The sequence below is a fragment of the Onychostoma macrolepis genome, chromosome 25, assembly GCF_012432095.1.
Source record: "Onychostoma macrolepis isolate SWU-2019 chromosome 25, ASM1243209v1, whole genome shotgun sequence".
Taxonomy (NCBI): Eukaryota; Metazoa; Chordata; class Actinopteri; order Cypriniformes; family Cyprinidae; genus Onychostoma; species Onychostoma macrolepis.
In genome coordinates this window covers 23877575-23900147 of record NC_081179.1, presented here as the reverse complement: position 1 = coordinate 23900147, position 22573 = coordinate 23877575, and the positions used below count along the sequence as shown (strand labels likewise).

At 37.9% G+C, this 22573-nt stretch overlaps 1 long non-coding RNA gene across 1 annotated transcript; it reads left to right on the top strand.

Moving 5' to 3' along the window:
- The first annotated feature begins 10725 nt into the window (after positions 1 to 10725).
- LOC131533923 (uncharacterized) lies at positions 10726 to 13965 on the top strand. The gene is made up of 2 exons (XR_009269241.1): positions 10726 to 11050; positions 11138 to 13965. It is a non-coding gene; the product is annotated as an uncharacterized LOC131533923 (long non-coding RNA).
- Positions 13966 to 22573: the final 8608 nt, after the last annotated feature.

The following is a 22573-nucleotide window of genomic DNA, read 5'->3' as shown; positions in this document are numbered from 1 at the left end:
GGAACCGTCACTGTGCTGGGACACATCACTGTGGCTGGACTGATGACTGGACCCAGCACCCTTCAACTGGCTGGCTCGGTTTACATTTAAATGCCCAGGGTCTGAAAAACAAAACACTGAGTTAATTTATAGTAAAATGCAGGTTCATGGAAAAACAGAAGTCATACAGAAAAAAATTCTTCGAGAACTTCGAGATTTAACTGAATTCACACACAACGTAGTTGAAGCATCGTTACCATTTTTTCAGAACGGATATAATCCGATACAGAGAATTCTGAGTATTGGCCGGTACTGATACTGATTCAATATCAGCATAGTTTTTTTAAATCAATGTAGAATTTCTATACTTCTGTGTGTTGATATCATCATCACTCTTTTGTGTGTTATACACAATCTGCTAAATATATAGTGGTGGCCAAAATGATTAGAACACTACTGTTTTCAACAGCTAAAAATGGTTTTAAGTCAGTTATTTCTATCTTCTGCTGTAGTGTGTCAGTAGGAAACATCAGTTTACATTTCCAAACATTCATTTTGCCATTAATAGTAATAATCTAGTGAGATTTTTGCCTGACAGCAGCCAGTGCTCTCTACACAGAGATCTGATCTGATCATCATCAGTCTGTCTGGAGTGACATGAAGAAACAGAACAAACTGAGACTCAGTCTAGCAAAACTGTGGCAACGTCTCCAAGATGCTTCAAGAAAGCTACCTGCAAAGCTTCCTGAGAAACTCTGCTCAAGTGCACCGAGGGCAAAAGCTGCTTTAAACACAAAAAATGCTCACAACAAATGTTGATTTCATTTAGTTAATAGAAGTTAATTGATCAAGAAAATCTATTTATGACATTATTTCTGACAGCATCCTAATTTTACAGCATTTTTACACAAGTGCCTAAAACTTTTAGCAGTACTGTAGCTTTGCAGGTAGCTTTCTTGAAGCATCCTGGAGACGTTGCCACACTGTAAAACCCGACAAGTTAGGGTAACTCAAACCGTTTGAGTAAACCGATTGCCTTAAAACATTTAAGTTTTTAAAACTAACAATTATGAGTGCTCTGAACATATTTCAGTTGAGTTCAGTTAAGTGATTAATTAAGTGCTGATTGAGCATTAGTGATGAACACCTGCTGTTAACAAACAGAATCACTGACAGAAAGAGAAACACAAGAACAACAGCTGACTTCAGACACAGCCTTAGATGAAATCAACTGAAATAAAATACATTAAATCTCTCAAAACCTGATTAAACAACCCCACAAACAGCATCACCAGCTCCACTTATTAATAACCAGACTGACTTTATTTCTGTCAGACATCTACAGAAGATCTTATTGAGAATTAACTAAGGTTTAGATGTTGATTTGTTTCATTTGAAGTAACCATGTTAGAGATCAGTGTCTGCTTTAGTTGGGCTCTTGACCCTTGACTTCTGTGTTAGTTGTTTTTTTTTTTCTCTGGTTGTTGTAATCATGTGTTCCTCGAACATATTTGTTACAACTCAAAAGCCCAGAGGAAATGATCGGTAGTTGGTTGTTGTATATTTGTAATGACGATCATCTGTAAGCTAGTCTCATTGAGAGTGAAGATAGACTCATTGTGTGTCTAGTCTCTGGTTAAATGGATGTTGTATTGATTACAGTAAAAGTGATTCTAAGAGCCTGTGGTTCTGTGACAGTCAGTTAATATAAAGGACTTTCTAAACAGTTTGTCCACAAAAAGTTTTAATCTATGTTACAAATTAGATTCACACAGACATCAAGAATCAGCTTATGAACCTCAACAATGGTGACCATTAAAAAAAATTCATGCTGCAATGCATGGATGAGTTTTGTACTGTGATAGTACCCAGCATGCATTGCAGCATAATTTTTTTTTTTTTTAATGGTCACCATTGTTGAGGTTCATAAGCTGATTCTTGATGTCTGTGTGAATCTAATTTGTAACATAGATTAAAACTTTTTGTGGACAAACTGTTTAGAAAGTCCTTTATATTAACTGACTGTCACAGAGCTGGTGGTTCTTAGAATCACTTTTACTATAATTAATACAACATCCATTTAATCAGAGACTTGACACACAATGAGCCTTCACTCTCAATTAGATCAGCTCACTTACAGATGATCGTCATTATAAATATATAACAACCAACTACCAATAATTTTCTCTGGACTTTTGAGTTGCAACAAATATGTTCGAGGAACACATGACTACAACAGACAGAGAAAAAGAAAAAAAAAACTACTAACACAGAAGTCAAGGGTCAAGAGCCCAACTAAAGCAGACACTGATCTCTAACATGGTTACTTCAAATGAAACAATAAATCAACATCTAAACCTTAGTTAATTCTCAATAAGATCTTCTGTAGATGTCTGACAGAAATAAAGTCAGTCTGGTTATTAATAAGTGGAGTTGGTGATGCTGTTTGTGGGGTTGTTTAATCAGATCTTGAGATTTAATGTGTTTTATTTCAGTTGATTTCATCTAAAGCAATGGCTGAAGTCAGTTGTTGTTCTTGCGTTTCTCTTTTCTTCAGTGATTCTGTTTGTTAACAGCAGGTGTTCATCACTAATGCTCAATCAGCACTTAATTAATCACTTAACTGAACTCAACTGAAATAAGTTCAGTGCACTCATAATTGTTAGATTTAAAAACTTAAATGTTTTAAGGCAATAAGTTTCATCAAATTGTTTGAGTTAACCTAACTTTTCAGGTTTTTAATGCAATCGGTTTACTCAAATGGTTTGAGTTACCCTAACTGTTGGGTTTTACAGTGCACAGTTCTTCTGGATTTATTCTCAGTTTGTTCTGTTTCTTCATGTCATTCCAGACAGACTGATGATGATCAGATCAGATCTCTGTGTGGAGCACAAAAATTTCACTGGATTATTACAATTAATGGCAAAATTAATGTTTGGAAATGTAAACTGATATTTCCAAAAAACAGAAATAACTGACTTCAAACCATTTTGTAGCAGCTGGAAATACTAGTGTTCCAATCATTTTGGACAACTTCATTTTAATGAAAAATAACAAATGAAAATATATAATCATAATCCTTATAATCACTTGGCCACTGAGTGTAGTTTGTGCTCCTCCTCAATGCAACCTATAAATGTTGTCATATGTCTTTCACACATTTAGTCTGTTTATCTTCCTTAGTAAAATGCAATTTTATAGGAGTTGAATCATGCAGACAACAGGTTAAGTAAAAATATTAACATGCAATAGCACATAAATATAGCAAGATGCTCCTCTTTATAGTTATTTTTCTAGCTGACTGAAGAGCTTATGGACACCGAATAGTTATTCTGAGGTAAATGTATTATTACGCTGCAATGTTTACAAGCTTTACACGTTTTCCGCAGTTTGAAACACTGAATGAGCTTTTACATGACATATTTCAGTAAGTTGTACTGTAGTATCTCTTCTAAAATAGCCAACCTTTTGATGTTAATTCATGTTCATTATGTACTATACTGTAGTAGTAAAGAGAAAGATATAATGGGTTCACTTGCCGCTTTAACTGAGGCGTAAATGCGATCACCCATGCCTCATTAAAGAGCGCCAAAACCATATTTATTGTTTGAATTTCGTGATAAATTTGGCATAATTTTAAAGCTGATACTTTGTTTATTAAAAAGTAACAAAGCACAAAGCTTTTTGCGATTACTAGACAGCAAGTGCTCCTTAAATAATATGAAGTTCACGCATTAACACAGCATATAGACTAAGATCTTGATAAGAAAGAAACCATAATAGTAATGATTATAAAAGAGAATTGTTAACGATATTGCCAATATCCACACAGCTGACAGCCCAAAACCATTGTAGTTTGTTCGCGAAAGTTGTGCACGAAATAGACACTGTTTTTCTGCACTTTTACTTGAACATCTGTCATTTTGATCACTTTCATGCTGCACAACTGAGCTGCGTTTAGCAGGTGTGCATCAGCACTGCTGTGCGGCAGAGATGAGCACTGTTTGAAACTATTTTTCCCACTAAAACTTTGATGTACAGTTTAATACGTGAACATAACAAACGATGTAATCGCAAAACAATCAGGAAAAAAGGCATTACATGCACATTTTTAAATCATGACATGTAAATATATATAGTTGCCAGTGGCAACCTCAGCAAAAACTTCACTCGCAAATTAATATTTTTGGTGCCAATTGTGACTGTTAGTCACAGTCTGGAGCCCTGTGACTGTTACCTGGGGCTTCATATATAAAATGTTGTGCAGAAACCATCTTAAAATTGATCTTACGATCATCTCTCAAATATGCGTACGGGTGATTCATAAAATGAAAGTACGCACAGAAAACACATGTATGCGTATCTTTCAGATGTGAAATCTATGAATCACAAATGATCTTGAACTTACGCGCAAATAAATGGTTTCAGCTCTGTGCTTGTAAACGACTCCTAATTAATGTCATTAACACGTAAAAGATCACCAGTCATCATCCAAATTCTTTAATTTAGAACAGCGAGCTGCAAGAACAGCTTATATTTCCAAAAACCTGCAGTACTCAAACAAGAAAAGGTGCGTACATCTGCTCAGACCCTGACCTGATGCTAAGCATTTTTCCACGTCAAAGAGTTTTAACAAATATGAGCATTGGCGTGGATTTAAGAGTACGCACATTCTAAGATCAAATCTGAGCGTACGCATGCTTTATAAATGAGGCCCCTGATCTGGCAGAAAATGCCAATATCGGAGCCGATACCAATACAGAGTATCGTATCGGTGCAACCGTAGTTTGTGGTTGATAAAAATGACTTGTATTCGAGGTGACTGGTTTGTTAACACGGCCGCTACTTTAGAACATTTACGTTCTTGGTTCTGTGAACTGCATAAGGGTTTAAATGAATACTCTCCTTTGAACAAATTGCTTGCCTTGTCGCATCTGGTTGCTGTCCCTGGACTGGTCACTGTGCCTGGACTGCTTCCTGTGTCGGTACTGTTTGCTGTGATGGGATCCGCCGCTGTACTGGGAACCGTCACTGTGCTGGGACACATCACTGTGGCTGGACTGATGACTGGACCCAGCACCCTTCAACTGGCTGGCTCGGTTTACATTTAAATGCCCAGGGTCTGAAAAACAAAACACTGAGTTAATTTAAAAATATGCTTCAACTGTATTCACACACAATGTGGTTGATTAAATGTTTTGTGGTTGATAAAATGAGTTGGTATTTGAGGTGACTGGTTTAATATGATGATTACTAACTGCCTGTTGACCTGTCCCTGGACCCAACACCTGTCTGGTGAGACCTGGCTAAATTTGAGTGTCCAGAGTCTGAAAATTAGCAAATGTACATTATTAACAATGATTTCGTAACCACCATCATGTTATAATTATGCAAGAAAAAATATGAAAGAAATTAGTAGATTCAAGTGATGAATACTTAGCACCAGTGAACTTTTTGTTAAATCCAGCAGACTCCATCAGGATGGACTTTGTCACCTTTGATGGTGGAATGGGAAAGGAGGGCACCTTGATAATGGCATCTAGACAGATGCAGTATATAAATTAAATGGAAGCATCAGTTGTAAAAACAATGAGCTTTAACTTTGTAATCTTATAACTTTGCAATTCTATAAGAGCTACTTAGGTTTGCAATGTCAGCAGCTTAGGAAACTGTTACCTGTCATGTTCTCTTCTTCCTCCTCCAAATCGTCAGATTCTGTAATTGTACAAATTAATATCTTTTATAACATGCATTAATTATCAGTTTAAAAAGTGACCTGAAACTTGAGGGCCCCCATATTAATTTAGTTTATAGACTTTCTCAAGACAGATTCAATAATTATTATAGAAGCATACCAAGAACATAGTCATCAAAGTTGCGTTTGGTCTTTTTCCTCCGAACTGCTTCCTCATCTTCCTCCTCTTCCTCCTCAACATGACTCGTCATGCCATAATCATCGCATTCACGAATGCTAACTGTAAGGTTAAAATCACAGACAATACAATTACAATAAAAATTACTTTACTACTAGCACTTTAACTAAGGGTGCTCGACCGATACAGCTCCCCATTGGAGCACCCCTAAGTTTGACTTGATTTTTCTCATTTGGGATTTGGCTTGGATTGGGTTTTGTGATATTTCTTGCCTTTGCCTTACAGATAAGCGGCAAAGTGTTGGGCCCCGAGTCAAGAATATTAGCATCCGTCGAACCACTCCCAAGTTGACCATATGCATATAGTCTAAGACAAAAGAGCTAACACAAGACAGTCCTGCAGCAATGAATGGGCTGACACCAGTTTCCAGAAGACGTCCAGACATTTGCACGTCCAGAAGACCTCCAAGATGGGTCCCTAGTGAGACGTTCAGATATTGAACCAGTTTCGCATGTCCACAGATGTACAAAAGGGGTCCCCGTCAGACGTTCAGATATTGAACCAGTTTTGCACGTCCAGAAGACGTCCAAGAGGGTCCCTACTGAGACGTTCAGATATTGAACCAGTTTCGCATGTCCACAGATGTACAAAAGGGGTCCCTGTCAGACGTTCAGATATTGAACCAGTTTTGCACGTCCAGAAGACGTCCAAGAGGGTCCCTACTGAGACGTTCAGTTATTGAACCAGTTTTGCACGTCCAGAAGACGTCCAATAGGTTCCCTACTGAGACGTTCAGTTATTGAACCAGTTTTGCACGTCCAGAAGACGTCCAAGAGGGTCCCTACTGAGACGCGTTCAGATATTGAACCAGTTTTGCACGTCCAGAAGACGTCCAAGAGGGTCCCTACTGAGACGTTCAGATATTGAACCAGTTTTGCATGTCCAGATGACGTCCAAGAGGGTCCCTACTGAGACGTTCAGATATTGAACCAGTTTTGCACGTCCAGAAGACGTCCAAGAGGGTCCCTACTGAGACGTTCAGATATTGAACCAGTTTCGCATGTCCACAGATGTACAAAAGGGGTCCCTGTCAGACGTTCAGATATTGAACCAGTTTTGCACGTCCAGAAGACATCCAAGAGGGTCCCTACTGAGACGTTCAGTTATTGAACCAGTTTTGCACGTCCAGAAGACGTCCAAGAGGGTCCCTACTGAGACGTTCAGATATTGAACCAGTTTTGCACGTCCAGAAGACGTCTAATAGGTTCCCTACTGAGACGTTCAGATATTGAACCAGTTTTGCATGTCCAGTAGACTTCCAAAAGTGGTTCTGAACTGATGGACGTTTTACAGACATGATCTGAACGTCTCTCTGACGTCACATGTTTGCTGGGTATGCTCACTATGTACAGTATTATACTCAACAAACAAATATTTAAAATGATTATAAGTACACTGGTAGGATAAAAAATAAATAAAATACAGAGCAAGTACAGAGTAAATAAAGTAAATGTGAGTTAAATACTCTAAGTAAATTACTACCATATTATCATAAGAGTGACAAAATGATACATGTGTAAGCTAACTTTTTACAGCAATTTTGCAGTACTGTTTCTGTGCTATTCTAGAGCATATATATATATATATATATATATATATATATATATATATATATATATATTCAATTAAATGTCCCTTTCAACAGTGTTTGGAAACACACAGATGTAGTTTTCATTAGTGAAGTTAATGTAATTGCCCGTAATTGACCTAATGAGAAGAGCATACTAAAATGTGGGGAAGAAAATTCCTTGATCTCCCACTCTGCAAAAGGGGCACATCAACAGGACAGATTTCTTTTAACAGCACAATGCAGCTCTCTGACTCAGCAATGCACGAAGTTAAGATCTTGTTGACAATGCCAAACATTCCAACCGGGGTAAAGTTGGTTTTATATTCGCACATTTACAACATTCACACATTTCCGCGTTCAATAACTTTCTAATTATATGTGCAATAAAGTTATTTTTTGCATATTCTAATCAGCGACATCATTGTCAACCTACTTCATTTTTTTTCACAATCGATCAAAATGGCCAAATATTGTTTTGATGTTGCGAATGTCCACCGAATGTCTAATGTAGTGCGGGAAATTCGTTAGGGACCATCTAAAAAGTTCTAATTGTTTTTCATTGTGTGCAAACAGACAACTACGTTTTAGCCAACTACAGATGTACCGGCAAATATCACTCACATTATGTCTTCTAATGCTATAGATTTTCCTTTAGCAACAATAAAAAATGCATTATAACGATAGTGTTTGAAAAGATGTTTAGGAAATTAAAAAGAATGAACATGTACATGAACTGTAATTTGGTAACAATCCAGACAAGTGGAAAATCAAGTGTAATCTCCTGAACATAGTTAATGGCATAGTTAAAACAACTGTTTTTATTTATTTATTTGCCTCAAAATGAACAAGAACTGTGTTGGTGTGATGGTTTTAACAATGACATATGATTTATTTCAATAGGTTTTGAAAGCATGGGTGAACTGCTCCAAAGCAAGTTGGAACATCTTGTCTGGACCCTACAGAACATACTGCAGCCCATGTCTTGCTGTTTTATTCACCTCTGTTTTTCTGATTTTCAGTATGATAAAGACTTAAATGTTCTCCAGGTGTTGAATGAAAAGAATGACTAAACTATCTTTTATGTTTTCCTGTTTTATGACATCTTTGTTTAACATTGAACTCTCACAATTCTCGCATTGATTGATGTTTACAGTCCTGCAGAAATATCACTCTCCGAGGTACTGAATCCATCAGATTATTGACAAGAACTCAGAAAGCATGACAGCAAACAGGATGTTGTGGGGTGAACACCTCAAAAACTTGTGGCAAAACTTTCTTCAAGATGGTCTATAAAGAATTTGTGCCTCACATATACAGTATATTAAATTTGTACCATCACTGCTTTTTTATGAGTTTCTTCAATGACACATCATCCAGTTCAATAGCTTTTGAAAGAAATGATCCAGTTGCAAAATGTTTATCTGACCCTAAAAAAACATACTTCAAGTCTTTAATGTACAAGTATTTGCTTTTTATGTTAAATGTGTACCTTTACTGTATACTATGGGTTTCTGCATTGAGACAACTTCTAGTTCAATATTCCCACTGTGAGTTTTGGCATTAGCTTTTCCACCCCCTTTACTAATGTTGAGGTCCTGCTCGCTCCGCTCCGAGCGGGATTCGAGCCGCGGTCTCTGGCGTGGGAGCCACGGCCCTTGCCTCAATCGCTAGAGCACCTCTTGACATCAGAGGAGTGAGGTTTTACCTGCACAGCACTTACCCGCTGGCCTCTGCTACACTAAAAAGAGTACCTTTCACTGTACCTTTCTCATCTGCATCTGTCACGAAGAATGCTGATTTGGCATCAAAGGGGTTGTTCTGAACCTCGCTCTCTTTCTGGCTTCCGAAGGTAAATGGCCGCCGGGCCGAAACACTCCATTTCACCATCTCACATGATTGTGCTTTTCTGTTAAAAGGTTAAAATGTAAAAAAAAAAAAAATAGGTGTCAAACTTACTTAAGTTATGAAAACAATGTTCCACTATTAATTATTCTTTTGCATTAACATTCATTAGAGATGTGGTATTTCATTATGTGTACATCCAAGCTGCTCACCTTTTTGTTTTCAAGGCCAGAAAGGTTTCTGCTAGGTTCTGTTAAGTGCATGGACACAGACTATTTAATAGATATTGTTTTAATATAATTTTATATTATTAATTAAATTAATAATTTTGGCACAGCAGAGTCTTGACTCACCTTCCAGTGGTTGGCAGTCCCTGAGGTCCAAGATATCTCATTTTATATAGACAATGTTGTCTCAGCAGTGCAGCCGCTGTATTTGGTTATAATGGGCTGGGTTTTACTTTCTATTTATAATAAATGTGTTCTGTTCTGTTTTTATGCTAGGATACAGTTACACGCCTCCATAAAGTGATTGATAAGAGAAGTCAATGTAATGTCTTTGCATTTAAATAATTTCACTTGTACCTTCAAGCACTTGATATGCATATCATCAGTGGTCCAAAAAAGTGTAAAAGCAGTTATTTTTTTCGCCCCTTTATGAAGGTCATACAGCATATAAATGGTTTATTCCCTCTATACCTATTTTAAGCTGAATGTCTTTCCTGTGGCAGATGCTCCACTGACTGGGGATTCACACAAGATGAAAATGTCTATACTGTAAACCTCATTTTACTTAAACAGGACAGAATATTTTTTTTTAATTTCATTTTTATTTAAACAGGACACCCCCTCAACACTTAGACCATGGAGTGTAAAATACATTCCGCAATAAAAAGCAGTCAAGAGAAGATTAAAAAGGCCCATTGATCAATAACAATACAACACATTTCATTTGCCCTCCTATTTTTGTTTTGTTCAACAGAAAATTGTTGGTAGTTTATTTTTTTGTTCCCAAAATGTCTCTTTCTGCACCTATTGTCTGAACTGAACTAGGCAAAAAAAGCTTTCAAGTATGCTGTACCCTATGGATTGGAATTCTCTCTAAATTAATTTAAAGCTAGAATTTGTGTCTTTGAAAACAATATCATATTTTTTTTAAATATAATTTGAGAATTGGAGGATGAGTCAATAATTTGTGAATGCATGTGTATATGTGTATAAATTACACTTGGCTGCCTATCTTGGCCAGGACTCTCATGTAAAAGTTATTTTTAATCTCAGAGAGGTCAATAAATAAATAAATAAAATTAGACAGATATATCCAAGCTGGTTCCCCTTTTCTAAAGGGCAATAAATTAAGTATTCAAGACAAGCATAATGCAGCTGTCCAAATAAATGCTTCTACTCTGTCGACACAGATGAGTTCTGTAATGATTAGTAGATTTGTTTTGGCAAGAGTGAATATCCTTGACATTTGGCCGAGTGGGACGGGAATCAGACACTCAGTTCTTCCATCTCCAAGGGTAATGAAATTAAGAATTGTATGTGTTGTAATACTATGAGGCACTAGAGGGCGTTCGTAAGACACAGCTGGATTGTATATCAGGTGAGTACTAGTTGCCTGAACAAGTAGTTCAGTTTGGGCAGAGGGGACGCATGTTTCTTTGTGGCTGAACTGTTGGTTTACAGAGTCCTAGTTGGGAAACCTTTGGTTTTAAGCTCAACATGTGAGTGTGTTTGAATATTGTCTTCTTTTTTTATTTATAATGTGGGAGGAATATTTATGTTTGTTTTTGGTATTTTCTATTTTACAGAAGGACTTTTTTATTTTTCCTCTAATTTAACTTCCTAATGTGTGTTTTGGATACACGTCTGATTGGAACTGTGTTCAATCGAATATTGTTTGGAGTGGAAATGCCTTTGTTTTGGACTCCTCTGTGGAGGCTCATTCTTCTGTCAGTCGGAGTTCTGAACTCTAAAGCAGAGCAACGTATTTCAACGCACTCAATGTTTTTCTTTGGAAAGAATAACTAATTTTTGCCACGGAATGGATCATCATTTCTCAGATAAGAACTCTTAAGACGATTTCTTTGGTGTAAAATCAAGGTCAAGATTTCTATATTTGTTTAATTAAAAAATTTTCCCCCCCTTTTCTATTCTCTCTCTCTCTCTCTCTCTCTCTCTATAATATAATATAATATAATACATTTTTCACTTGAACATATTTTTCATTGGGGGAATAAACGCAACAATAAGACAAAAGAAAGACTATTTGCTGAAGTTCACATATTGCTTTATTTGATCTTAGTGAAAAATCCTCACTTGTGGCTAATCTAAAGAAAGAAAGAAAGAGAAGTTACTCAGGGTTTCAGTGCTCCTTCATGCTGTCAGATAGTCCAGCTGGCACTCTACCAGTGCAGGCACGGCTGTGGAGGAGCTGTCAAATGGCTCTGGTATACAGTTTCAAGACATCTGCAAGTTGAGCGTATTTATAAAAAGGTCAAAGTCATATTAATGAAGATGATTTGTGATGTGACAAGGAATGCAATCCAAATACACAGCCTTACAAAAAAAAAAAAAACTTATGTTTCCAACTTATGTTTTGCATCAGTCAGCTCAACTACATTTTTACAATATATTTCATTAATTTCAACTAAATAAACATCAACACAACAAAATGTTTCATACACAGTTTCATAAAAATGTGTTGCTTACCTTTTTATGAAGTCCAGGGTAAAAAAAACTTTAAAAAAAGGTAAAAAAAAAAAGTTTGTTAACATGGGGATTCGCATTTTAATGGTAAACAACAAATGCAACCAAAACACAATCAGCTCCTCACGTGCTGCTCAGGCTTGTGGTGTGAAACCGGCCTTAAAGCAGTCTGGAAATTAATGAGATAATTCTATGATTAATTAAAAATGTATTATGCATTAGTGATGAACATCTGCTGTAGAGCTGCACAATTAATTGTTAAAAGATCGCAATCTCGATTCAGACAGCCACGCAATCTTATTTCTAAATAGATGATTATCCTGTGTCCATTAAACCTTTGAAAAGTCAATCCTGAACACTGAAACCTGCCGCTGACAGAGAGAGAGCCGTTATCATGTTTAGATATGAAACGGCTTCACAAACAGTCTTTTCAACCACACAGTATTATTTCTGTCTTACAATCATATTACTACAGAAGTACTTGAATAAAAGTTTATAGTTCGGATATAAACACTTTTGTCTATAGTAGTGATCAAAATAGAGCAAATTAACATCTTTTGAAAGTACTTGGCACTTCAAATAACATTTGTGTCAATTACATTGTTTTTCTCTAGGCGGCGAAAAGTGACTGTTAAAAAAATATATTTGTCACTGAATAATTCATTCGATAGATTTGTTAAACATGTTGATTCATCCAGTAAAAACAAGTGAAGTATTTATGAGTGAGTCATTGATTCATTCATTTAACCCATATAAAAAATAATAATTCATATTAATTAAACATTTTTAAATGGACTGCAGCAATTATTATTTTGTCACAGCCTCTAGGTAATTACATTTTCTTTAGTTCAAAATCTTAGGAGAACTGTGATCTCTATTTAAGACAAAAAAATTGTGATTCCCAATTTATCCCGAATCGTGCAGCTCTGATCTGCTGTTAAAAAGCAGAATCACTGAAGAAAAGAGAAACACAACTAACTTCCAGCCACAGCCTTTGATGAAATCTACTGATGATAAAAGAAGTCATTAAATCTCTCAAGATCTGATTAAACAACTCCTAAAACAGCATTAACAGCTTTAATTATTACGAACCAGATTGACTTAATTTCTGTCAGATATCTACAGAATCTCTTATTGAATATTAAAAGAGGTTTAGATGTTGGTTTTATTGTTTTGTTGGACACTACAATGATGGAGATCAGTATACACAAAACACATTTTTTGTGGCAAAAAAAAAAGAAAGAAGGAAGGAAGAAAAAAAAGAGCAACAAGAAAAAATGTTATCGTGTTATTGGTTATGTTTTGATAATGACATAATGATCATGTAATGATTGTTTCATTGATTTCATCCAGTGTTTAATCTCTTACCAAAATTGTGTTGTAATTGTTACGCTTTGTGTCTTTGGTATTTGCTGTGTTGTGTCGTGTGTTTTTTCTCCTCCCTCTTGTTCTTTCTGGTCTCCTATAGGTTGTCCAATGATGGGGTGTATATTCGTCATTGGCGGTTCAGACGAGGGGGGACCTTTATAAGGACGCTGCCGGCATTCAACGGGGAGCTCATCGTTGGTTCGGTCGCGTCTGGGTTGAGAGCTTCTGGATCCCTTCTCCGGCCGATGATCAAACTTGTTGAACTTAAGTGAACTGTGAAGACTGTTGACCACGACCATCTGTTCTAAAACATTTTGTTATAAAAATGTGGAGCGTAGGGGTGTCCTGCCTATTTATTTTGATTGGTTTGTTTGGGTTTTGTTTTTCGTTAGGTAGTTAGGGAAGTAAAATGTATTTTTATTTTTAACTCAATCAGGTTATTTAATACTTCCTCTCTTTTCTTTCTAGATTGGTTTTGTTTGTTATTTTGGCCTTTGGACACCCCGAAGAGATACTCTCTATTTTCACTTGATGTTTATTTTAAATAAACCTAATCACCTTATTTGACTAATACTGTGCAGTTGTTTGATTATCGACTGGAGTGGCTCAAATATTTGGGATTCTATTACCACAACCCAGTTCGGTTATGCCCTGTTTAGAGTTTAGTCCTATTAGCGCAGAGCATAATAGTGGTGGTTACATAAAATTATTACTGTGATACTAGAGCAAAAGTTCTAGCAGTGCTGAGCAATCAGTTATGAAGGATTGTTTAACTCACCACTCACAAAAAAAGAAGTGCTATGTAATTACTATGAACTACTATATAATTAAGCCACACAGACATCAAGAATCAGCATATGAATCTCAACAACGGTGACAATCAACAGAGCAACTCTGAATGTCACAAAACATGCTACTAATTGATAATACCTAGAATATCAAAATCAACTGTGGGCAGCAGATCCTTTTCCAATTTAGCGCCCAAACTCTGGAACAATCTACCTAACACTGTTCAGGAGGCAGACACACTCTGTCAGTTTAAATCTAGATTAAACACCCATCCCTTTAACCTGGCAAACACATAACACACTATCGCATTTCTATAATTCAAATCCAAGGATTGTTAGGCTGCATTAATTAGGTCAACCAGAACAGGGAATACTTCCCATAACACCTAATGTACTTGTTACATTGTTAGAAGAATGGCATCTACGCTAATATTAGTCTGTTTCTTTCTTATTCCGAGGTCACCGTAGTCACCCGGATCCAGTCCGTATCCAGATCCGATGGTGGATCAGCACCTAGAGACGACCTCTACAGCCCTGAACGTCAGCAGAGGCCATGTCAACTAGATGCACCCCAGAGACAGATCCCCTGCGAAGACCTCATCAACTCGACGACCATCAGCACAAGACCACGGGAACCAGTGGTCTTCTGCTCAATCTGACCTGTGTTGCAGCCTGGAATTACACCACACCATGCTGGTTTCGTCTGGCCAGAGGAGACCTCCCCCCCGACTGAGCCTGGTTTCTCCCAAGGTTTTTCCTCCATTTCTGTCACCAATGGAGTTTTGGCTCCACTGTTACCTTTGGCTTGCTTAGTTGGGGACGCTTGACTGATTGCACAGACACTACTGGAAGAGAGCTGAACTGGATGATGATATCACTGAATCATCAATGAACTGACTTTAGCTGGAAAACGACTCTGTTATTGTCTTGTTGCATTTTTGACAAACTATTTTCCTGTTTGACACTGTAAAGCTGCTTTGTCACAATCAGTATTGTATAAAGCACTATACCAATAAAGGTGACTTGACGAAAATCAACACTAAAACAACAGCAAAAATAAAAGCAATTAGTAAGAATCAAAGAAAATGCACAATTTAGCAACATTCTTTTCATGCCACAATGCATGCTGGGAGTCACAAATGAGTTTTGTACTATGCTGGTACCCAGCATGCATTGTAACAAAGTTTTTGATTGTCACCATTGTCAAGTCGTCAAGTTACCTTTATTTATATAAAATACAGATTGTGTTAAAGCAGCTTTATAGTGTTAATACTAGAAAGCAAAAAAGTGAGATTCATATGCTGATTGTTGATTGCTTGTTGTCTCTCTTTGTGTCTAAATTCTATAGTTGTTCAAAATTTTTAAGCACAAACTGGTTTTAAAATCTCTCATATTTTCTGGTTGTTGCTGTGCGATATCATAATCAAAAACAACACCCATATAATTAGACTGAATGAAATCAGTGAATCAGGCCAATAAACAATGGTTGGGATCGCTAAAAAATAGCCAATATCATCTGAACATGTTTTCTTTCAGCCTTTTTTTTCCTTCTAGAGTCCAGTGCAGGCTGCAGCCCCTGACCAGAGTCAAGTCATGTTCCTTGAAGTATTGTCCACAGGAACATTTTTAATCAGTCTTGTCGGCCTTGTCTTGTCTGTTGAGGTTCCTCAGAAGCAGGCTGCTTCTGCTGTCATGGTCACGGAGGCCATTCCCAAGCAGCTTGCTTCTCGCGTTGCCTCAATGGAAGCGGTTCCTGAGTTCACCCCTGAGAGGGCCCTGTCACCACATTCAGCCGAAGGAGGGCTGTTGGTCTCATGTCTGGCCTAGCCCAGAACGTGCTCCTGTTTCTGTAGATAGCCCCGAGAGGGCTCCTGTTCCTGTGCATAGCCCAAGGAGGGCTCCTGTTCCTGAGTTTAGCCCATGAAGGGCTCCTATTCCTGAGTTTAGCCCAAGGAGGGCTCCAGTCCCTAGATCCAGCCCACCGTGGGCCTCTAGACCCGATGGGATAATAGAGATAATAGATAATAGAGCTCCGGCCATAGGGGCTGGGCCATTGGCCAAGGCCACGGAGGCCGATCTGCCATTGGCTTCCTGAGCTCCCTGTTCCGCCATGGCCACCCGAGCCCCCAGCTCCGCCATGGGGGCCTGGAACGGCTCCCGCTCCCACAGTAGATGTTATGAGGCACATGGATGCGCCTTCCGGGAGGGGGACGTAATGTCACGCCTCTGGACTGTCTGTGTGTGTGTTTTCTGTCTCTCGTGCTCCCCTTGACTTTGTTTATCCTCATGTATGCCTATATTTGGTTTTGTTACTGTTCCTGTTCTTATTGTTTCATTATGAGTTAATTTGTGTCCAGTTGTTTGTTTAATTATCTCATTTACATTTAGTATTTAAGCCCTGTGTTTACCTGTCTTGAGTGTCCGGTATTAACATCAATGTTGTTTTCCTGTGTGTTCTCCCTGCCTTGTGTTACCCCTGTTGGATTGTGGATCATTAAAAGACTGTTTCATTGAGTTTTACCCTCGTCTCCTCGCTACCCTTGTGTTGTTTCGTGACAAGCTGCTGCTAGATCTGATTACTTTTCATCTCTTTTAGAAGAAAACAAACATAACCCCAGGTATTTATTCAATACAGTGGCTAATTAACAAAAAATAAAGCATCAGCAGATGTTGACATTTCCCAACAGTGCAGCAGTAATGACTTTATGAACTATTTTACTTCCAAGATCGATATTATTAGAGATAAAATTGTAATCATGCAGCCATCAGCTACAGTATCGCATCAGATAGCGCACTATAGACCCCCTGAGGAACAATTCCACTCATTCTCTACTGTAGGAGAGGAAGAATTGTATAAACTTGTTAAATCATCTAAACCAACAACATGCATGTCAGACCCGATTCCATCTAAACTACTAAAAGAGCTGCTTCCAGAAGTCATAGATCCTTTTTTGACTATTGTTAATTCATCATTGTCATTAGGATATGTCCCCAAAACCTTCAAATTGGCTGTTATTAAGCCTCTCGTTAAAAAACTACAACTTGATCCCAAAGATCTAGTTAATTACAGACCGATCTCGAATCTCCCTTTTCTGTCAAAGATACTCGAAAAGGTAGTATCCTCACAATTATATTCCTTTTTAGAGAAAAATGGTATCTATTAGGATTTCCGGTCAGGATTTAGACCGTTTCATAGTACCGAGTATGCTCTCATTAGAGTTACAAATGACATGCTCTTATCATCTGATCGTGGTTGTATCTCTCTATTAGTGCTACTGGATCTTAGCGCTGCGTTCGACACTATCGACCACAGCATTCTTTTGAATAGACTAGAAAACTTTATTGGCATTAGTGGAAGCAAACTGCTGGTTTCGTCTGGTCAGAGGAGAACTGGCCCCCCGACTGAGCCTGGTTTCTCCCAAGGTTTTTCTCCATTCTGTCACCGATGGAGTTTTGGTTCCTTGCCGCTCTTGCCTCTGGCTTATTTAGTTGGGGACACTTCATTTCCAGCGATATCGTCAACTTGATTGCACAGATACTATTTAAACTGAACCGAGCTGGACGATGACATCATTGAATTCAATAATGAAATGCATTTAACTGAAAATTGAGTGTTTAATCTTGTCGTTTTACATTATTGACAGACTATTTTCCTATTTTGATATTGGAAAGTTGCTTTGACACAATCTGTATTGTTAAAAGCGCTATATAAATAAAGGTGACTTGACTTGACAAGCAAGTTGTATATCCGAGGCTAATTATGCTAAGTCAAAAACTGGGCTGCCAGACATGTCAGAGTGTGGACCTGACCAAACAGTGAGTTGTGCGGTGACATCCACGGCTTCAGATAAAACAAAACAGCAATGGGCACTTCGTAAAAAAGTGTTTGAGCACAGTCGTACTAAATCACATATGGCAGCAGAAAACATTTTGCAAAAAGCCAGTCAAAATACAATTATACAGAGTGTTGTTATTGCACAGGCTGCACAGATTGAAACGACTGCTAGAGTATTTCGAACTGCTTACAAAGAGGCAAAACGCCATAGACCTACCCATGGATTCGAGCATGAAATAGATTGCCAAGAGTTAAATGGCATCGATATATGGGGCGTATCTTACATTATAATGTAGCGTGCGCCAGTCTTCAGGAACACATCTCATCTGAAATGTGACATAAATTGTTTGAAAAAATTGTGCAAAGTGCCCCCAAAATTAGCCTTATGATTGACGAGGCAACAAGTTTAAGCAAAAAATGTGCCCTTATCATTTATATGAGACTGCAGTTACAAGACATGGACATGCCTGCTGATATATTTGTGGATCTAGTGGAACTGAATGATTTAAGTGCTGAAGGAATTGTTCACAGCCTTCTTTCGAGTCTAGAGAGACACAACTTTACGAAGGAATTCCTCTCCAAGCAACTGATTGCCATAACAACTGATGGAGCCTCAGTGATGTTTGGACATAAAGTGAGGTAGTAGCGAGAATGCAGGCCCTGTTCCCTGGTGTCACTGGTTGGCATTGTACTGCTCATAGACTCGAGCTTGCTGTGAGTGACACGCTCAAAGCCATTGGAGCAATTGATAATTTCAAAATCCTCATGGATAAACTTTACTCGCTCTATCACACATCCAACAAAAATAGAATGGAACTGAAAGACATTCAGCCGCACAAAATTGGGAGAATTCTAAATACTAGATGGGTCGTGTCAAGCTTCAGAACTGTCGAGGTTGTGTGGAACAATTACCGTGTTCTCCATAAGCACTTCAGCGAAGCAGCTGCTGATTCCTCACGCGACAGTGTAACCTGCAGCTGGTCTCATCACGCGTATTTCATCTCATTCTTACATTAACAATTTGGGACTCATGTTTGATGCTCTTCAGGAACTTTCAGAGTTATCAGCTGAACTCCAAAAAAGAGAATGCATGATAACTGACGCACACAAATCAATTGTACGATAAATGCGAGTGTTTGATGCTATGCCAGCTCAGCCTGGGTGACACACAGTAATAAGCCAGAGAGCAATGCAAGAGAATTGCTTCCAAGGTGTCATGTTGAATGTGGGAAAATCCAGTGACAGACTGATCGATCAGAAGGAATTTTTCAAGGCTATCGCAAGGAATGTAGAGGAACGTTTACTGTGTATAGGTGGACGACGAGGACAAAAAGAAACACCCAGATACAGCAGGATGATTGATGAATTGAAAGTGCTATACGCCCAGTACTGGCCTGAAAACACTGGGCTGTTATTCGGGGAAAGTGAAGTCGAGTCCCTTTGCGAGTGTTTTCTAATCAACTGCAAGGACAGTAACGGACAACAGGTCTCAAATGAACTTGATGACCTTTTTAAGTGCATTAATACAATTCCCATCTCCAGCGCAGAATGCGAACGAGGCTTCTCTCATATGAATTTGATATGCACATCAAGCCACGCCTCTCTTAATATAAAGACAATTTCAACCCTGCTATTTCTATGCCTTGTTGGACCACCACTGTGCAAATTTAGCTCTGTGCAGAGCGATGATATCTCAGATCATTATCTAGTCTTGTGTATACTCCATTTAGCTAAAACTGTAGATTAAACTCCTTGTTTCAAATTTGTCAGAACCATCACTTCTACCACAAAAGACTGCTTTGTAAACAATCTTCCGGCCTTTCCCATTTGTCTCTTTCCTGTATTTATTGCACGCAATTATTCCTTTGAGTCACTCCATCATTCTGAATTAGGAATGGAAGACAGATCAGGTTATTAACTGTTGCCATTGCATAACCTTTTAAAGTCATGTGTTTATACACTGCAAAAAAAAATGATTTTCTTACTTAGATTTCTTGTCTTGTTTAGATTTCTTGCCAAAATATCTAAAAATTCTTAAATCAAGAGGTCTTGTTTTCAGAAAAAAAAAGTTTTTGCTTGAAACTAGCAAAATAATCTGCCAATGGGGTAAGCAAAATCATCTTGTTTTCTGTTTGAAATAAGATTATTTTGCTTACCCCATTTTTATTTTTTTTATCTTTTTCCTACTTACACAATTATTTTTAAGTATATGTCATTATATTATTTACAACAGACAGAGTGGTTTGTAATTATATTTTTGGTAACAAAGGGTGCGTAACAACCAAGGTGCGGATCCATCTGCAAACTTTATTCCAAAACGTGGTCAAAAAACAGGCATGGGTCAATACCGCCAAACAGTGTTAGACAGTGTCCAAGGTACAGGTATGGATAGATCAGCAGCAAACAGTATCCAAGAGGGCAAGACAAAGGGTAATCCAATATTCAGGCGAATGGTCAGGGCAAGCAGAGAACAATCAAGGCTGGGTAAACAGGCTGGGATCAAGACACGGGTAATCAGGCTAAAACAAGGCTCGACTATGACTAGGAACTAGGACTAGAAACTAAACAAGGAAATGGCTTTGTAGAGCTGCTGATGCTAAACAATACTTGGCCCTGAATGATGGTTTGAGTGTGGTTTTTTTAGTGTGTGTATAATTGGCTGCAGGTGAGTCCGTGATAATGAGTTCTTAGGCAGGGGTAATGGGAAATGTAGTCTGGGGTAGAGTGCCCTCTGGTGGAATTCATGGGCAAGTCAAGTCAAGTCACGTCAATTGTATTTGTATAGCGCTTTCTACAATACAGATTGTGTAAAAGCAGGTTTACAGTGTAAAACAGGAAAATAGTTTGTCAATAATGCAACAAGACAATAACAGAGTCATTTTTCAGCTAAAGTCAGTTTATTGATGAGTCAGTAATGTCATGATCCAGTTCAGCTCACTTCCAATAGTGTCTGTGCAATCAGTCAGGCATCACCAACTAAGTAAGCTAAAGCGGCAAGGAATCAAAACTCCATCGGTGACAGAAATGGAGAAAAAACCTTGGGAGAAACCAGGCTCAGTTGGGGAGCCAGTTCTCCTCTGGCCAGACGAAACCAGCATGGCGTGGTTTAATTCCAGGCTGAAACACAGGTGCAGAGGACTTGTTTGGTTCCCATGGTCATGTGACGATGGTCGTCGAGGTGATGAGGTCTTTGCAGGGGATCTGTCTCTGGGGTGCATCTATTTGACATGGTTTTCACTGACGTTCAGGGCTGTAGAGGTCGTCTCTGGGTGCTGATCCACCATCTGTTCTGGATACGGACTGGATCTGGGTGGCTACGGTGACCTCGGAATAAAAATGAAAGAGACTAATATTAGCGAAGATGCCATTCTTCTTACGATGTAGCGAGTACATTGAGTATTATGGGAAGTGTTCCCGGTTCCGGTTGACCTAATTAACCACCTGGGGTCGGCAAAGACACCAGCGGGAGCACTTGCATATTTTCCAGATGACAAAGAAAGAACTTAAACTGCTCCATCACTTTTGATTGGACACATACAAGTAATACATCACTTGAATCTGTAATGGGTCTACTTTTATTTGTGTATGCTCACCATATCAATAAAACTGTGTGCTTTTGTAAAATAAAGAAAATGAACTGGGTGCGCTCTCAGTCTTCAGTGTCTCCGCAAACTGCTTTTAGAAATGTGTCACTAAAATTTACTGAAACTCAGAGAATACTTTACACACCGACATGAGAAATATATCGGTAACACTTTATAATAACATTCAGTTGTAAGGCATTTATAAGTGATTAGTTAATGATGAACTAATCCATTACAAAACATAACTATATGTTCATAAATAATAAGTGATATGATTTTATCTGTTTTGTAGATTAAGTTATAAATCATTTATAAGTGATTAGATAATGATGAACTAATCATTTACAAAACATGACTATACATTCACAAATGATTAAGTAATATGCTAACGATTTACAAATCTGTCATAAGTTATCTTAAAAAATAGCATATCATGAAGTAATCAAACATATCCTTAGTAAATGGTTGTTACTAGTTAATATATTATTAATCACTTATAAATCATTGAAATGTCAGCACTGTACTATTATCTCACAGCCTTAAAAATACTCCATGTGTGTCAGAGAAGACATGTCTATATCCTCACCAGTCAGCTTCTACATTGCAGTACACTACAAAGTATTCAAAACCTGTTGTGTAAACGCATGAATAAATCATTTACAACACTTTCTGCATCCAATCAATCGAATCTGTAAGGGGTCTACTTTTATTTGTGTATGCTCACCATATCAATAAAACTTTGTGCTTTTGAAGAATAAAGAAAACAAACAGGGTGCTCAGTCTTCACTCTCGCCGCAAACTGCTTTTTGAAACACGTCACTAAAAGCCGGTGGAGGAGGAGATCTTCTATACCGAGAAAGTAATGTTTCTTATTGACATTCGATAATGTGTTGTTGTGACAAAGTTGAATGCATTTACTAATTGAACTTTTCCCAAACTATAACTTCAGAATAAAATGTGTAA